This window comes from Crocuta crocuta, unplaced genomic scaffold, assembly GCF_008692635.1.
Source record: "Crocuta crocuta isolate KB4526 unplaced genomic scaffold, BGI_CrCroc_1.0 scaffold377, whole genome shotgun sequence".
In the NCBI taxonomy this organism is placed as follows: Eukaryota; Metazoa; Chordata; class Mammalia; order Carnivora; family Hyaenidae; genus Crocuta; species Crocuta crocuta.
The window spans coordinates 1,575,950-1,592,788 of record NW_027528209.1 but is presented as its reverse complement, the minus strand read 5'-3'; the positions used below and the strand labels follow the sequence as shown (position 1 = coordinate 1,592,788).

Genomic DNA, 16,839 nt, shown 5'->3' with positions numbered 1-16,839 from the left:
CGCCGGAGCCGCGTTGGCCTCCGGCGCCAGGAGGCGGGACGGTCTCGCCCCCCGCCCCCCGCCCCCAGCCCGGGACCTCCAGCCTCCTATCTCCGGAGCCCAGACCCCCGGCCCTAGACGAGCGTCGCCTTACCTGGAAACTCCGAGCCGCCGGCGGGTGCGTGCGTGCGTGTGTCTCGGTGGGCGTGCAGGAGAGTGTGTGCGTNGAGAGAGAGAGAGAGAGAGAGAGAGAGAGGTGGGGAGTCGGGGGGAGGCGGGAGGCAGGCCAGAATAACGAAGGGGAGGGGAGAGGGAAAGAAGGAAGTTCTAACTCGGCTGGATCCACACACGGCCTGTGCGCCTCTCCAGCACAGATACCTCCTCCGCCCTCCCACCCCCCACTCGTTTTTTGGCGTGACGTCTCCCGCTCTCCTGTTGTCTCTTTCTGCCCATGATAAGTCTTTTCTAGGTGCCAGCTCACTGCCCTGATCCCGAAAGCCGTGGAAACACGGAAACCGGAATGCATCCCCGCACGCGCCCGGGTGTCGGCATCGGAGCAGGCGCGCCCAGCCGGCGAGTGGACCGAGTCCCAGGGCCGGGTTTGCGCTTTTGCCCGGCGCAGTTTTTCCAGGAGTCCTGCTGGGTGCGAGAGTTGACTGGCCCGCCACGCAACTCTCGACCGAAATCCTGGCCGGGGGAGGCGGCGGCGGGCCGGGTACGACACCCTCAGTCTGCGCCGGAGCAGGCGGGCTTCGGTGAGCTGGGGGGCGGGAGGCCGAGGGTCTCTAAAGGGCGGCAAGTCCCCGCGGGACTCAAGCCTGGCCGCGGAGCTGGCAGGCGGCCGCAGTCGAGGGTCACAGGGCTTCGCGCTAAGGCCACCCACTCTCGAGTTTTCTGCCTGGGGAACGCGCTCCTTCTGCTTGTGGGCAGCGGGGGCAAGTACCCCGAGCCACGTTACAGTGTGTTCAGCTGCCCCCGGACACAGGCGAAGCTTGTTTGCCCTTGGCTGCTGGTGGCTGCCCCGGGGGGTCGTGGAGAAGTCTCTTGGCCCAGACCTGGCGTCCGAGGTGCAGGCTGGGAGAGCAGCCCCACCCCCCACCCTGACCGTTCCAGGTGACTTGGGCCCGGTCTGCTCCTCCCTGCGCGCTCGCACATCCACGAACCGGGCACAGACCGGGTGTGTGAGAATGACCGGCCCAGGCGCTTTCCCAACGCCGAGTTCTGTCCGCACTCGGAGAGGAGAAATGACATTTGTCTTTCCCCCAAACAGGCCAACTTGTTTAGCACCCGCCACTCTGAACAATTAATAGCCATTCCTTACTGATTCCTTCTTGTTTCTTTTTGTCTTCCCACCACTCCTGTCTCCTGAGCCTGGGAACCGCGCTGTTTAGACTTTGTCCGGGTCTCACGCAGGAAGCCTCGTCGCTGGTTGGAACACAGTTGGACCGACAATGTTTTGAATGGCGTCGTTGTGACAAGGTCATCAGTCATTCTCGGATAGATTGATGGTACCCAGGTTTAAGGCAAACACCACGAGGGAAAACCCACGTGCTGTGGACCCCGAGGCTAACGGAGCAGTCTGAGCGCGGGCTTTGAACAACCCCATCGCGAGGAGACTAGGAAGTTCCAGGCCCGTTTCAATTAATTCTCTGGAAGCACTGCCGAAGAGTAGCTGCCGGCCTCGGGAGAAGGGGCAAGCGCTCTGCCTCACACTCTCCCGGCTCACTGCTGGGGAACGGGGAGGCTCCTCTCTTCTCTGGGCAGAGACCCCCCCCCCAGACCCCCAGGAAGGGAGTCCGGTCGCTGCGGCAACGGCCTCGCCGCCTCCTTGTTTGGGGCCAAGCCGGCTCGGCACAACTGTTTGGTCCCCAGGGCTGGCCGTCTCAGAGAGCTCCTCCCCGTACCGCCCTCCAAACACACTTGAAAAATCTCTAGATTTTGAGATGCCAGTTAGTTGCAACAACTGCCCCCAGGCCTCCTAGCGTCCATACCCTAGGAAGCCAGGGATTTTTCCCTTCCTAACAAGATTAACTGATCTGTTGGTGAGAGCTTCGGATTGGCCAGGCTCGTGTAGGCGCTTCAAGTTCATTCCGCCCGGCAACTGCGAGGAATAAGCATTATCATTAATCCCATATTACAGATGGGGACACTGAGGCTCAGAAAGTGGGTTGCTTAAGGTCCCGCCATTAATGAGAGATCGAAATCGCGTCACTGCAGCGCCGCGTGTATTTTCCTGCCCACCCTAGTCAAACCTCTACTCTCACCTTCCAGACCGACGCCAGAAGGGTATGGGGCACCGCCAGGGAGGTTTGGCTTCCCTTGCTGTGAGGGTCAAGGGGAGAACCAGGGAATGGAGCGGAACGTCTGCCTCTTACTATGCAGGGTGTGGAGTCCCTGACTCGTCAGGTTCGCCCTCCACCCGCTGCGCCCCGGGAGTGGTCTCAGGGCGAAGGGACCCTAGGCCCCAGAGGCCTTCGGGACCTTCCGCGAAGGAGGCGATTGGAAGTTAGAGGGCGAGGCTCAGAAGGCTCGGGAATCCGGGAGAGCACGCAGAGGTCTGGAAGGGAGTGTGGTGGGCTTCCAGCGCCTCCCCAGGGGGCCCACGACGCGGGGCGGGGCCCTGCTCGCACCCAAGGGGGCCCAAGGGGCTGGGCTGGGACAGAGGTCCCCGCGGTCCCGCCACCCGCGGGCGCCGAGCTAGGTAGTCGGGACCGCCGGCTTTCCCCAGGCGCTAAGTGCTTCGGAGACCGCCACCCCCCACCCCCGCACCCACCCCGCTGATCACGGGCCCGCTGGCTCACCGCCGCCCTGGCGCATCTCGTCTGGAGAGTGGGGGCGGGGGGGGGTTAGAAAATGAGGCCGCCCGTCGCCAGGACGTGCACCCCTCAAACCCGCCCCCCTCCTCTTCATTATTTAGAAGAAGACCGCGGAAACAAATCACTTGGACCACTTAGGAAGCGATCAAACCTTTATAAAAATCCATCGCTCCCAAATCGATGGGTGAATATTTGCTGGGAATTTGTTCCAGAGGAATAAATAAGGAGCCTGAGTGTATTAAATGCAAACGGGGGGACACGGTGGTGTTTTTCTTCATTGATTAATGACCTCTAAAATAAAACAAGTGGGAAGAGGAGCCGGGATCGATAAATTAACTACCCAAATTCATCATTTTCTCCAGCAATTTTTTTTTCCTTCCTGAAAATTATTCTTGGGAAGCCCATTGTACCCTTCGCTGGGAGGGGAGGCAAGGAGTTGGAGGGGAGAGCAGGGAGGGGGAGCAGGAAAGGAAGGGGCAGGAAGAGAATTTGGTCAGGGAGACGCTCTATCTGATTTCGTTTGACACACAATTTTCAAGTTTGCCTCTCATATTAATTATTTTTTTCCTGATGGGGGAGGGGAACAAATGGTCGGTTGCCTTTGACAGGACTCCAATAAAGGATTCAGCAGCTCTCTGCCCTCGGCGCTCCCGCTCCTAGGTTTAAGGTCATGGATGGCTGAGTTAATAATTCATTAATATAGACATTTATTCAGAAGGGTTCTTGGAGACCCGCTCCCTTGCCTCCTCCCAGAGATTTATTTTCCTAGAAAATGGAAGGAGGGGGAACTACCGGGCTGCAGGTGAAAGGAAGGAAGAGGAAAAGGGAATGAAGAGAGAGCCGGACACAGAAGGAACCTTTGTTCAGCCAGATTCGTGGACAGTCGCTCTAGCCTGCGGACAAAAACTTGGTAGAAAACGTGGCATCCAAACAGCCCAGGGACTGTGGCCTCCAACATTCCTTTGCCTATGTCTACAACCGTGCACTCGCCCTTATTCAGAAAGCCCCATCCTCCACGCCTCAAGATCCGGAAGAACCATCTAACTGAGACTCAGTAATGCAGGCAAAGGGGGGAAATCTCTGGATAGATGGGGCCCTCTCCCCTCCCCCACCCCCAGGAAGTTCCCAGAGGAGGAACTTTGCAACAAACCCAGAGGACACTCCCTTCCAAAGGGCACCGGCAGCTACCCCTTCTGGTGGGCACTACCCCTTCAGAAATGGGGGTTTCTGAAATGGGGGCATTCAAGCAGAACCAACCCACCAAGTCCAGATCTGCAGGAAGTTGACGGTAAAGTAAAGGAGTTGTGAGATGCTAATAAGTGCCACGGAGAGAAATAAAGGGGTGTTAGTGTTTGACATAGGGCTTCTCTTCCAAGGTGACTTGTGAATAGACACTGAAAGCAAGGGGGTGGCACTTTCGGGCCTTGAGTGGGGGGCCCAGGGCTAAGTTAGTAAAAGAGGCCTCCTCTGAAGAACCCCGAGGCCCTGGGGAGGATTCTGCCTGTCAGCTTCTGGCCACACTTGACTCCCTCTGCTTCTCTCTGTTCCCACCTGGTCCCCAAGATGCTGTGAGCTTCTCGGGGTCCTTTCAAATACATCAGCTTGTGGTCTACATCAGCACAGTCCTCTCTGCTGCTGGCCACTGAGACCCTTACTCAGTGGCCAGCTCCAACCCCCCAGGGCCTCAGTGTCTTCAACAGTCAAACGCAAGGGGCTCACGTGGCTGGCTATCCTAAGGACAGTCATAAAGGAGCTACCCAATGCTGATCTCTCTATTACCTATTTTATACCCCACCTCTGTGAGTCTGAGATATATGGCACAGAAAATGTACAGAGAAACTGAAAACAAGGAAACGGATGCCCCTTATTTGAGCCACTGCCATCTGCCCACGGACCCGTCTGTGCCTTCACTGGTTTGTCCTGACTCGGTGATAGCGAACAGTGTGTTGGAAAGAAAGGGTGTGAGAGGGAAGACGTAGGGCTCGAGTTGGGGGTGGGAGGGGAATGGAAGGTACTAGAAAGGTCCCCACGAAGAAGTCAGCTCTCTCCTCAAATGCTGCAGCATGGGGCTCTCTGTTCCTCTGAGGCCGTGGCAGTTCAGACCCATCACCTCCTCTGTTTGCCTCCAATCACGATCGCATTGGGAAGGCAAGTGCCTCACTTTGCCAGGTCAGAGATGGCGTCTGGGGCCAGGAGCCCAAGCTTGGCCTATTTCTGACCACTCCCTTTCATCCTCTGCCAAAATCACTGCAGACAGCACCTGTTCTCTTCACTTGAAATGCAGCCCAGCCCTCCAGCGCCTTTCACCCGCTTTCCCAGCAGCTGTCACTCAAACAATGCCTCTCAGCCACCCAAGGCCGAGGCCGGATTTGGATTTGNGCCCCATTCATTCTCCCTTGAAAACCTTTAAAGATATTCCTCCTGCTTGTGGGGAAGTCAGCTATTATTATTTGCAAAGGCCATGTAAGTTTAAAACATATCGGGGAAGTTCGGTCCCATAAAGATTTCATGAATAGCCATGGAGTGAAAACCAGCCGCTCTTTCAAGTCTTGACAAGTAAAAATAATAAGACACGGGGACCTGTCCCTTCAGAAACTCGTGTATCTCCTTTACTGTTTCCTTCTCAATCTATGTTTCCCCCACTTCCCCCAGTTCGCTCTTAATTTTCCCCAGAGCCTGTTAAGAATGGACAAGACCAGGGGCGCCTGGGTGGCTCAGTCAGTTAAGCATCCGACCTCGGCCCAGGTCATGATCTCACAGTTAGTGAGTTCGAGCCCCACGTCAGGCTCTCTGCTGACAGCTCAGAGCCTGGAGCCTGCTTCAGATTGTGTCTCCCTCTCTCTGCCTCTCCCCCACTCGCCCTGTGTGTGTGTGTGTGTGTGTGTGTCAAAAATAAATATTAAAAAAAAAAAAGAATAGACAAGACCTATTGAAGTTAGCTACAAATTAACAGCTATACCGACTATCTAATGGCCACCTACTGTGTGCAAGAGACTACGGGCAGGGATCTTTGGGACAATCTCCTCGGGCGTTCTTCTAGCAAATGCTACCTGGTTCTAACACAGTCTGCTTTTGGTCACCAGAGCGTTGCCTCAATCGGTTGAAGCCCGTAGGCCTTAAGTTCTAATCAGAATGAGGCAAGCATATTATAGCGCATCTGTTTGAAATTAGGAACATAGGCTTTGGTTGATGTGCATTCCGAGGGTCGCTGCTTCCTAAGTGCCTGGTGGGTTCCCCTGAGTGTCTGAGGACAGCTTCCAGTTAAACCTGTTAATGAGGGGTCCCTGAAGATTTTGTCCCAGGGCAGCCTGGGGAAATTGGACCCACACTCCCGAAGGGGCTCTCATATATATATATATACATATATATATACACATATATATTGTATATGTATACATATACACATATGTATACATCCCTGGGGAAATTGGACCCACACTCCCGAAGGGGCTCTCATATATATATATATATACACATATATATGTGTGTGTGTGTATATATATATATACACATATATAAGGGGGGGCCCTGGGGGGCCTTGGAGGCCCCCTCATCATACACTGTTTTGGCTGGACTGGTGTCCTTGCCCTCCTCTGAGTTAGGGAAACAAAGGATGCACTAACGTGTAGTTTTATTGTATTAATTCTGTCAAGTCTATGTTTTCTAAGAGCCTCCCAGCAGATATAGAGATAGATAAAACTTACATTACTCTCAGTTTCCTTTTTAGAACCAGAAAAACTTGTCTTTAAAACAGAATAAAGACCCTGCACAGGCTGCTGGGGGAAGCCAGAAGAGAATAGGGGCGCCGGGGTGGCTCAGTCAGTTAAACATCTGACTTTGATTCAGGTCATGATCTCACGGTTTGTGGGTTCGAGCCCCACATTGGGCTCTGTGCTGATGGCTCGAAGCCTGGAGCCTGCTTCGGATTCTGTGTCTCTCTGTCCCTCCCCTGCTTGTGCTCGCTCACTCTCTCGCTCTCTCACTCTCAAAAGTAAATAAATATTTTTAAAAATCTTAAAAAAAAAAAAAGAGTATAAATCTGCAGTGCCCCTGCCTTCAGTGATCTGGGGAAATCTTTCAGAGTCCCCGCTTTCCTTCTCCGATCTCTGGGACATGGAGCCAGTGGGTGGCATAAGAGTTCAAGAGAAGAAGCCATCATTACTTGAGGCCAGGAGACCATCACGCAAAGGCTCACAACCAGCCAGGAGGGTGGGGGTGGGGAGAGGAGAGGAAAAGCGTTAGAGACAAGGAGAACTGCCTGAGCAGAGACCCCCCCCCAAGGAAAGGACCCACCACAAATAAACTGGGAGGCTCCGCTGACTGTCCTTCATCCATGCAGGAGAGTAACAACAGGCTGGCTGCCCTGCCTCAGGGGCAGAGCACCAGCTCCTGGGGGCCCTGCAGGCTTAGTCCGCAGATCCAGGAAAATCTTTTTTTGAGAATCTCCTGACCTAATACACTCAGGCTTAAGTCTGACAATCAACTCACAAGTATGGTGAGTGAACAGCTGTTGAGAGCTCCCCTATAACGCCATCAGCACAGCAGAAAGTGCACTGGGTCACGGTTCGGTAAGCTCAGCAACGCCATTTCCAGGCTCTGGATGCTACAGTCTATGGCTCCCAACCCACTATTTCAAACTGTAAAGAACTACNTTAGGCTTGAGACAAGTTTAAAAGACCGTTCTGAAGTAAAAACCATGTGGGAAATGTCTTAAAATATTTATTTACTTATTTATTTATTTTGAGAGAGAGACAGAGCTGGGGAGGGGCAGACAGAGAAGGAGAGAGAATATCCCAAGCAGGCTCTGTGCTGTTAGCACAGAGCACGAGGTGGGGATCAAACCCATGAACTATAAGATCTTGACCTGAGCTGAAATCAAGAATCAAACACTTAACAGACTGAGCCACCCAGGCGCCCTGAAAATGTTTTAGAATATGCACATACATTTCCCAAGGATCCTTACACACTAATTATGGTTAATCCCTCTGCAAAAGAAAACAAAGAAAGATATTACACAAAAAGGACAAGATTCTTGAGACTCAAAGAAAAATAATCATTTTTTTTCATTGGCAAGACCACCAGATTCCTAAATGAAACTTTTAAAAGGCTATGCATGAACATGAAATACAATTCTTAGTCCATCTTTATAACACGGTAATTGACAAGTAACACTGGGACACTGATTGGAAAATTAACATTTTGAAAATTCAGTAATTAAGAACCAGGCTTTTAAACATATTGTTAAGTATGACCGTGTTTCAGGCATTCCTTCTTGTCTGTCTACATTGGCAAGCGTTTTTCAATTGAAACATATGTTTGGGTGGACAAGTATTTTATTTGGCAGCAACCTAATAGTTTAAGTATAGATTTCAACATCAAATGTTTGCTCCATAAGCAAACGTTTTTCGAACAGAAGCATTTCTCACAATTGTTTCCTCAAACAAATGTTTATCTTGGAGCCGGCAGAGAAGGCCAAGCATTCCAGTAAATCTCTTCAATACGTTCATCACTATTATTTTGTCACCTTCAAGATCTTCTATTGGTCACATCCTCTTAGAGATTTTCAAAGGGTTGCTTTGCAAGGCTAGCCTCCCAAATGCTTTGTGAGACAAGTGCAAGCATTTTCAACATGACTTTTTTCTTGGCTCAAAGGGAATGGAAAGAAGTACATACACATTTAGCAATGTTTCATCTATGCCAATGCCATTCTACTTGTGATTTGATTATTGCACTATTGGTCTTCTGGCTTCCAGATACAGAGTTGTGAAAGTGGATGGCATGGGTCCCTCTGCTCCCCTCTCCCTGACAAAAAAAGAGAGGATGAACCTCATGTGACTCTCTGAGTGACTGTGTGTCATGTGTGTAAAGACAGAGGACCACTGGGATTTGAAAAATCTGTGATGATGTAGTTTGGCTATATACTTCTTTTTTATTCATTCATTCATTCATTCATTTAGAGAGAGAGCACAAACAGGGGAANGCTATATACTTCTTTTTTATTCATTCATTCATTCATTCATTCATTCATTCATTCATTCATTGAGAGAGAGAGCACAAACAGGGGAGAGGGGGAGAGGGGCAGAGGGAGAGAGTAAAAGAATCTTAAGCAGGCTCCCCATTCAGTGCAGAGCCTGACACGGGGCTCAAATCCATGACCCTGGGATCAAGCTCTGAACTGAAATTAAGAGTGAGACTACTGAGCCATTCAGGCAACCTTATGGCTATATATTTCTAAAGTCTCTTTCAAGTGCAGATAACAGAAATTAAATTCAACGAGTAATAGCTTAAAAAAAAAAAAGGATTTGACTTACTTTTTAAAAGGATTTACTGGGGCACCTGGGTGACCCAGTCAGTTAAGCTTATGACTTTAACTCAGGTCATGATCTCATGGTTTGTGAATTCGAGCCCTGCATTGGGCTCTGTGCTGACAGCTCAGAGCTTGAAGCCTGCTTCTGATTCTGTGTCTCCCTCTCTCTCTGCCCTTCCCCCACTAGCACCGCTCTCTCCCTCAAAAACAAGTAAACATTTAAAAAATTAAAATAAATACAAAAAGGATTTACCTCACTTACTACCTGTATGACAAATTTGCACTGTCCTTTCTAAATCCAGGGACACATTGGTGGCTCAGTCAATTAAGTGTCCAACTCCTGACTTCATCTTAGGTCATGATCCTACCATTTGTGGGATCAAGTCCTGCTCTGGGCTCTATGCTGACAACGCAGAGCCTGCTTGAGATTTTCCATCTCCCTCTCTCTCTGCCCCTTTCCTGTATGTGCGCACGCGCATTTTCTTTCTTCCTCAAAATAAATAAAAACAAAAAGATTTGATGGTTACATGTGAAAAGCCTGGCTGGGGCGTCTGGGTGGCTCAGTCGATTGAGATTCCAACTCTTGATTTAGACTTAAGTCATGATCTTACAGTTATGAGATCAAGCCCCACATCGACGATCTTGCCGAGGGTACAGCCAGCTTGGGATTCTTTCTCTGTCTCTCTCTCTCTCTGTCTGCCTCTCTCTCTCTCAAAATAAATAAGTAAATCTTAAAAACAGAAGTCCACTTATGGGGTTTCAGGTCTGGAGGGATTCAGGGGTTCAAACAGCATCATGAAGTCTCAGTCTTTCTCTTCATCTCTTGGCTCTGGCTTCCTCTGCTGTGACTTTAATTTCATGTAAGATCCACCATGTGGTTGCCCCCCAGCAGCTCCAAGCTCACCTTATTTGATATTCCAGATAGCAATCCAGGGGGAAAAGTTCCCTCCTTACAATTGTTCCAACAGTTCTGGTGTTACGTCTTAACACGGGCTGATTGGAGTCACCCAGCGGTCCCTGAACTAATGATCGTTGCAGCCAAGAAGATGGAGTACTGACTATCCAAGCATGGACAGGAGCCCTAACCCAATCCGGAGACTGAGATTGGGGCAGGAATCGTTTTCCAAAGAAAATCGGGTGCTATTACTAGAAGATTTACGAATGAATGAAGGCTGAACAAGTAAAAGTAGGTGGCCCCTCCCTAGGAAGGCTTTGCCTGCTAATAGCTACAGGTCCCTTCTTATAGGGAATATTGCCATTGACAAGCCCATGGTTGTTATAGCAAATCCAGATTCATTCCTTGGATAAGAGGCAATTGTACTTGGCCTTACGCCCTGAAGCCACCATAAATGTCTCCCAGGAGGAGAGCTGTAACTAACAAGTTTGGCTGAAGTCAGACACCCAAGCACCCCTCTAAGAATGCTGTTAAGAAGAGAGAGCTTCAGGGGCACCTGAGTAGCTCAGTTGGCTAATTGTCTGACCTCGGCTCAGGTCATGATCTCACGGTTCATGGGTTCAAGCCCCGTGTCGGGCTCTGTGCTGACAGTTCAGAGCCTGGAGCCTGTTTCCGATTCTGTCTCTCTCTCTCTCTCTCTCTCTCTCTCTCTGTCTCTTGAAAAAAATAAATAAATAAAAAGAAGAGAGAGCTTTAGCTTCTACACCTTTTAGACTTCTGACTTGGTCTGTTGCTCTTCCCCATTTCCTCCATTTGCGAACACAAACGGAATGAGTGGAGGGATAGGTGTAGCACTGCTGAGGAAGAAAGCTACAAGCAAAACAGGGAAGAGCCAGAATGCAGAAGGAGCCCAGGTGCCATGGGGAATCACTTCGGAGGGGGAATACTCCAAGCCTTCCTAGTAAGCAGAATAAACCCTCTGCGTGCAGCCAAATGCAGTCTTACCTAATACACAAACCTCCAAATCATCTGGGTAACTCACAATATGCTTTACAGAAGGGTATATTAATTAGGCATACCTGGGGATTCTCAATTTTTGTTAACTATTCTTGCTATCTAGGTGCTGAGGCCATGGTTTTCATGATTTAGGAAGACATGCACTGTCCCCATTGGCAGTATAGCTGGACAGTGTAGTTAGTGGCATTTGAACCCAAACCTGGCTCCAACACTGAAATTGGTAGTTGTGTGACCTTTCAGAGGTAATTGAAACATTTTTGTACCTTAAGGACCTCATCTGTAATTTCTTAGTGTCATGAGCATTCAGTATCTTCGTCCTGGAAAAATATTTAAAACACCGAAAGCACTCTCTCTGTGTTATAGCTCACAATGTACATTGCTTTTAAAAAAATTATTTGAAAAAAAATTTTCTTAATGTTTTATTTATTTCTGGGAGAGACAGAGAGAGAGACAGCGTGAGCAGTGGAGGGTCAGAGAGAGAGGGACTCACAGACTGAAACAGGCTCCAGGCTCTGAGCCGGCAGTCAGCACAGAGCCCCATGCGGGGCTCGAACCCACGAACCGCAAGATCATGACCTAAGCGAAGGTCGGACGCTTAACCGACTAAGCCACCCAGGCGCCCCTATTTGAAAATTTTTTAATTAATGGCTTCTGTGCTTTGGTATCCTAGGTGGTAACTCCAGTTAATGTATATGGTTCAGGGGGCGCTGTGGGGCTCAGTCAGTTGAGCAACTGACTTCGGCTCAAGTCATGATCTCACATTGGTGAGTTCAAGCCCCACATTGCTCACTGCTGTCAACAAAAACTCAGCTTCAGATCCTCTATTTCTCTCTCTCTCTGCCTCTCCCCTCCTCATGCTCTCTCTCTCAAAAATAAACATTAAAAAATAATAATAGTAAAAAATAAATTTAAAAAGCCATATCGCTCAGCAATGAGCACATGGCATAGAGACACTATGGTCAATTATTTATCAATTACCACCCTATCCATACATAGACCGTGTCGTCAAGACTGTCTGTGCGAACTCCAAGTTCCCCTCGACCAGAGACTTCATCCTTTCTCCTGCAACTTGATTCAAGTCGCTTCTGAGATATTTATTCCAATGTTTGGGCTGATCTCTTAAATGCACATTTACTTGCCTTGGCTGACTATATTTTCTCATTGACTGTAAGAAAAGGCTAGATATGAAATCAATAAATATGATTGAGAACACGTATATTTCACACAAAATGCAACGTCTCAGGAGAAATAGATGCCATTGTAGAGTTCATAACAAGTAGGCTAAGTAGTAGGTCACTGTGTTGATCATGAGGACACTCATCTTGGAGTTAATTGTCTACCTTACCACTCCCTCACCCCCAACTCAAGTACATGCTGTTTGCCAGGAAAATGACTGGGTTTTAGGACAAAGGTAAATGCCTTTAGCTAAAATTTATTGAGAATAGATTATACAATGGGGCGCCTGGGTGGCTCAGTCGGTTAAACGTCCGACTTTGGCTCAGGTCATCATCTCATGGTTCATGGGTTTAAGCCCCGTGTCAGGCTCTGTGCTGACAGCCAGCTCAGAGCCTGGAGCCTGCTGCAGATTCTGTATCTCCCTCTCTCTCTGACCCTCCCCTGTTCATGCTGTATCTCTCTCTCGCTCGCTCTCGGAAATAAAAATATTGAAAAAAATTTTAAAAAAAGAAAAAAAGATTATACACCAAGTAATGGGTTAAATGCTTTTCATGTATCATTTCATGTAATATTTATTTTGATATCAGTTACCTTTTAAGGGAAATATTTAGGCTATTTTATTTACAGTTTTACCACCTAAGAGTGCATATCTAAATCTCATGGTTCATGAGATGGAGCCCTAGTGAATTATGAGAGCAGGGAGCCTGCTTAGGATTCTCTCTCTCCCTCTGTCTGCCCCTCCCTCGCTCCTGTGCTTGCTCTCTCTCTCTCTCAAAATAAATAAACATTTTAAAAGGAATATATCTCTAAATAATCCTGTTTGGGGATTTTATGAATAGAATCAATACCGAATGCTTTCTTTAGAATCTTGCCTCTTTTGCTCAAAGCTATAAAGTTCAGCTTTATTCACAGTGTTGTACGTGACTTAGCGTACTGATTTTTAATGTTACATATCAAAAAGCTATATACCATAATTTATCCATTGTAGCCTGATGGACATGTGAGTGGTTCTCATTATTTTACAATTCTGAAACATGCTGCTATGAACATTACTGAACCTGTATCTTGTTACATGTTCACATGAGGTTCTGAATGGTATAGACTCATGAGTGGATTGGCTGGATCATGGGGTTTGTATTTCATAAGCTTTGCTAGAAAGTACTAAACTGTTTTCTCAAACAGTTACATTAATTTGTACTCGCACAAGCAAAGGAAGAGAGTTCTTGCTATACCATAGTTGTTAACCTTTGGAGTAGTTTTTACATTTTTTTTGTCTACTTTGGCAAATTTTGACATTTTGATATTAACTTGCATTTCCTTGATTACTAATGAGTTTAGCAACCACTCTGCATTGTATGGTCACTGGCTATTTAAAGTTTCTCTTTTGAGTGGCACTTATTAATAGCTTTTACAAGACTTTTCTCTGGGGTTATCTGATTTTTAGATCTTGATGCACAAATCTCTTTTTCTCCCCTCTCATACAGTCTGCTTATGAGTCATTTGTTTACTGTATGCACTGCAGATACCTTCTCCCCTTCTGTGTCTTACAGTTTCACTTTCTTGATGGGGCCTTCATTTTAATAGAAAAAATTTTAATTATTTTTGTATGATCTATGCTTACGGCTTCATTAAGAAATCTTTCCCTATCCCGAGGTTACAAATACATTCCTCTATATATTTCTTTCTAAAAATGTTATTGAGGGCATGTGGGTGGCTCAGTTGGGTAAGCATCTGACTTCAGCTCAGGTCATGATCTTGCTGTTAGTGAGTCTCAGCCCCACGTTGGGCTCTATGCTGACAGATCAGAGCCTGGAACTTGCTTCAGATTCTGTGTCTCCCTCTCTCTCTGCTCTTCCCCTGCTCATGCTCTGTCTCTCTCTTCTTCAAAGATATAAACATTAAGAAAAATTTAATTTAAAAAAATTAAAAAAGAAATATAGGTTAGAGGTTGTTCCATATCTATAAAGAGCTTTCTCAATCTTTTAAAACAATGTTATGATCTAATCATTAATTCGTTCTCTACTGATGGCCATTTAGACTTTGTTTCAAATCTTTGTTATTTCACATAATGGAGCAATTTTGCATATATTCTTTTGCATATTCTGATGAATATTTAGTGGTGTACTGCTGCAGGCTCACTTAGACTTTTGAGGGCCATTTGTCAACATTTCAGGAATTTTGAGCTCTGGTTGATGTAAGGAGATTAATTTGAAATTAACCACAGCAGAAGTATTTATATACCATTAAAACTGGCAATATCCAAATTATGGAAAGAGCTTAAATGTCCATCAGCTGATGAATGGATAAAGAAGATGTGGTTTATATACCCAATGGAATACTACTTGGCAATGAGAAAGAATGAAATCCTGTCAATGAGAAAGAATGAAATCCTGTCTTTTGCAGCAACATGGATGGAACTGGAGGGTATTATGCTGAGTGAATTAAGTCAGTTAGAGAAAGACAGACATCATATGTTTTAACTCATATGTGGACCTTGAGAAACTTAACAGAAGACCATGGGTGGGGGGGAAGGGGGAAAAGTACTTACAAATAGAAAGGGAGGGAGGCAAACCTTAAGAGACTCTTAAAACACAGAGAAGAAACTGAAGGTTGGGGGGGAGGGGAAAGTGGGTGATGGGCATTTGTTGGGATGAGTACTGCGTGTTGTAGGGAAACCAATGTAACAATAAATTATATTTTAAAAAATAAAATAAAGCTAGCAATATCAGGGCAGTTGGTGGCTCTGTCTGGTAAACATCAGACTCTTGATTTCAGCTCAGGTCATGATCTCTTGGTTCGTGAGACTGAGCCTTGTGACAGGCTTGGATTTACTCTCTTCCTCTCTTTTTCTGCCCCTCCCCTGCCTGAGTTCTCTCTCCCTCTCTATTTTATTTTATTTTTGTTTTTTACAATTAGTTTATTGTCAAATTAGTTTCCACGTAACACCCAGTGCTCATCCCCACAAGTGCCCTCCTCCATGCCCATCCCTCCTCCCCCCACACATCCATCAGTCCTCAGTTTTTGTCAGCATTCAAGAGTCTCTCATGGTTTGCCTCTCCCCTTCCCCCACCATTTCCGCCCTTCTTCTCCCCCTTGTTCCTCCGTCAAGTTCCTCCTAATCCTCCTATACGTGCAAACATATGATGTTTGTCCTTCTCTGCCTGACTTATTTCGCTCAGCATAACACCCTCAAGGTCCATCCATGTTGCTACACATGGCCAGATTTCATTGTTTCTCATTGCCATGTAGTATTCCATGGTATAGATAAACCACATCTTCTTGATCCATTCATCTGTTGATGGACACTTAGGCTCTTTCCATGTTTTAGCTATTGTGGAGAGTGCTGCTATGAACATTGGGGTCCATGCGCTCCTATGCATCAGCATTTCTGTATCCCTTGGGTAAATTCCTAGCAGTGCTATTGCTGGGTCATAGGGGAGTCCTAGTGTTAGTTTCCTGAGGAACCTCCACACTGTTTTCCAGAGTCTCCCTCTCTCTCTTAAAATAAGTAAGTTTAAAAAAACTTGGCAATGTCTACAGATAAAAGGCCCCCCAATTCCTTACTTTGGGGGGAGAGTTGGTTGCTAAGTATGTNAGCCTGGAGCCTGTTTCTGATTCTGTGTCTCCCTCTCTCTCTGCCCCTCTCCTGCTCCTGCTCTGTTTCTCTCTGTCTCAGTAACAAATAAACATTTAAAAAAAGTTATTCCTGTTAGTTAAGCATCGGACTTTGGCTCAGGTCATGATCCCACGGTTTGTGGGTACGAGCCCCATGTTGGGCTCTGTGCTGACAGCTCAGAGCCTGAAGCCTGCTTCAGATTCTGTCTCCCCCTCTCTCTGCCCCATCCCACTCATGCTCTGTCTCTCAGAAATAAACATTAAAAAAAATTTTTTTAAGTTATTCCTGAATTCTCATTAACAGTAGTATCAAAATTATTGATCTTTGGCAATTTGACAGGGAAATTGGCTTCTCAGTGAAGTTGTACTACTTGTGCCACTTATTGAAAACAGACATCTTTTTATATTAGTTTTCAGTTTTCTTTAAAAAGAACTCTATTTATATCCTTTGCCGTTTTTCCCCTTTAGATTGTGGGATTTGTTGTTATAATTATTACTTGTAAAAGGTCCTAATATGTTAAGAAGATAAACCCTTGTTGCAGGATAGGAACTGTCTGTATCCTTTCTCCAGAACATTGTTTGCTATTTAAATTTGTTATGGTGGTTTTTGCAGTACAGATTATTCAAAACTATTTTTTATATAACTAAATTCATCAATATTTTCTCTTGATGCTGGTGATGTTAAACATCTTACATGCTTATGGACCATTTGTATATTTTCTTGGGAGCACAAGCTTCTAAGATCCTTTCCACAAAAGAGGAATGGACAAAGAAGACGTGGTTTATATACACAATGGAATACTACTTGGCAGTGAGAAAGAATGAAATCCGGCCTTTCGCAGCTACGTGGATGGAACTGGAAGGTATTAAGCTGAGTGAAATAAGTCAGTCAGAGAAAGACAGATATCCTATGTTTTCACTTATATGTGGATCTTGAGAAACTTAACAGAAGACCATGGGGGAAGGGAAGGGGAAAAACAGTTACAAACAGAGAGGGAGGCAAACCATAAGAGACTCTTGAATACAGAGAATTG

General features: G+C 46.8%; 1 protein-coding gene across 1 annotated transcript in view; it reads right to left on the bottom strand.

Moving 5' to 3' along the window:
- The window catches only part of PRDM6 (PR/SET domain 6), a 133,016-nt gene that overhangs the window by 107,244 nt on the left and 8,933 nt on the right, over positions 1 to 16,839 (bottom strand). The window lies entirely within an intron of this gene.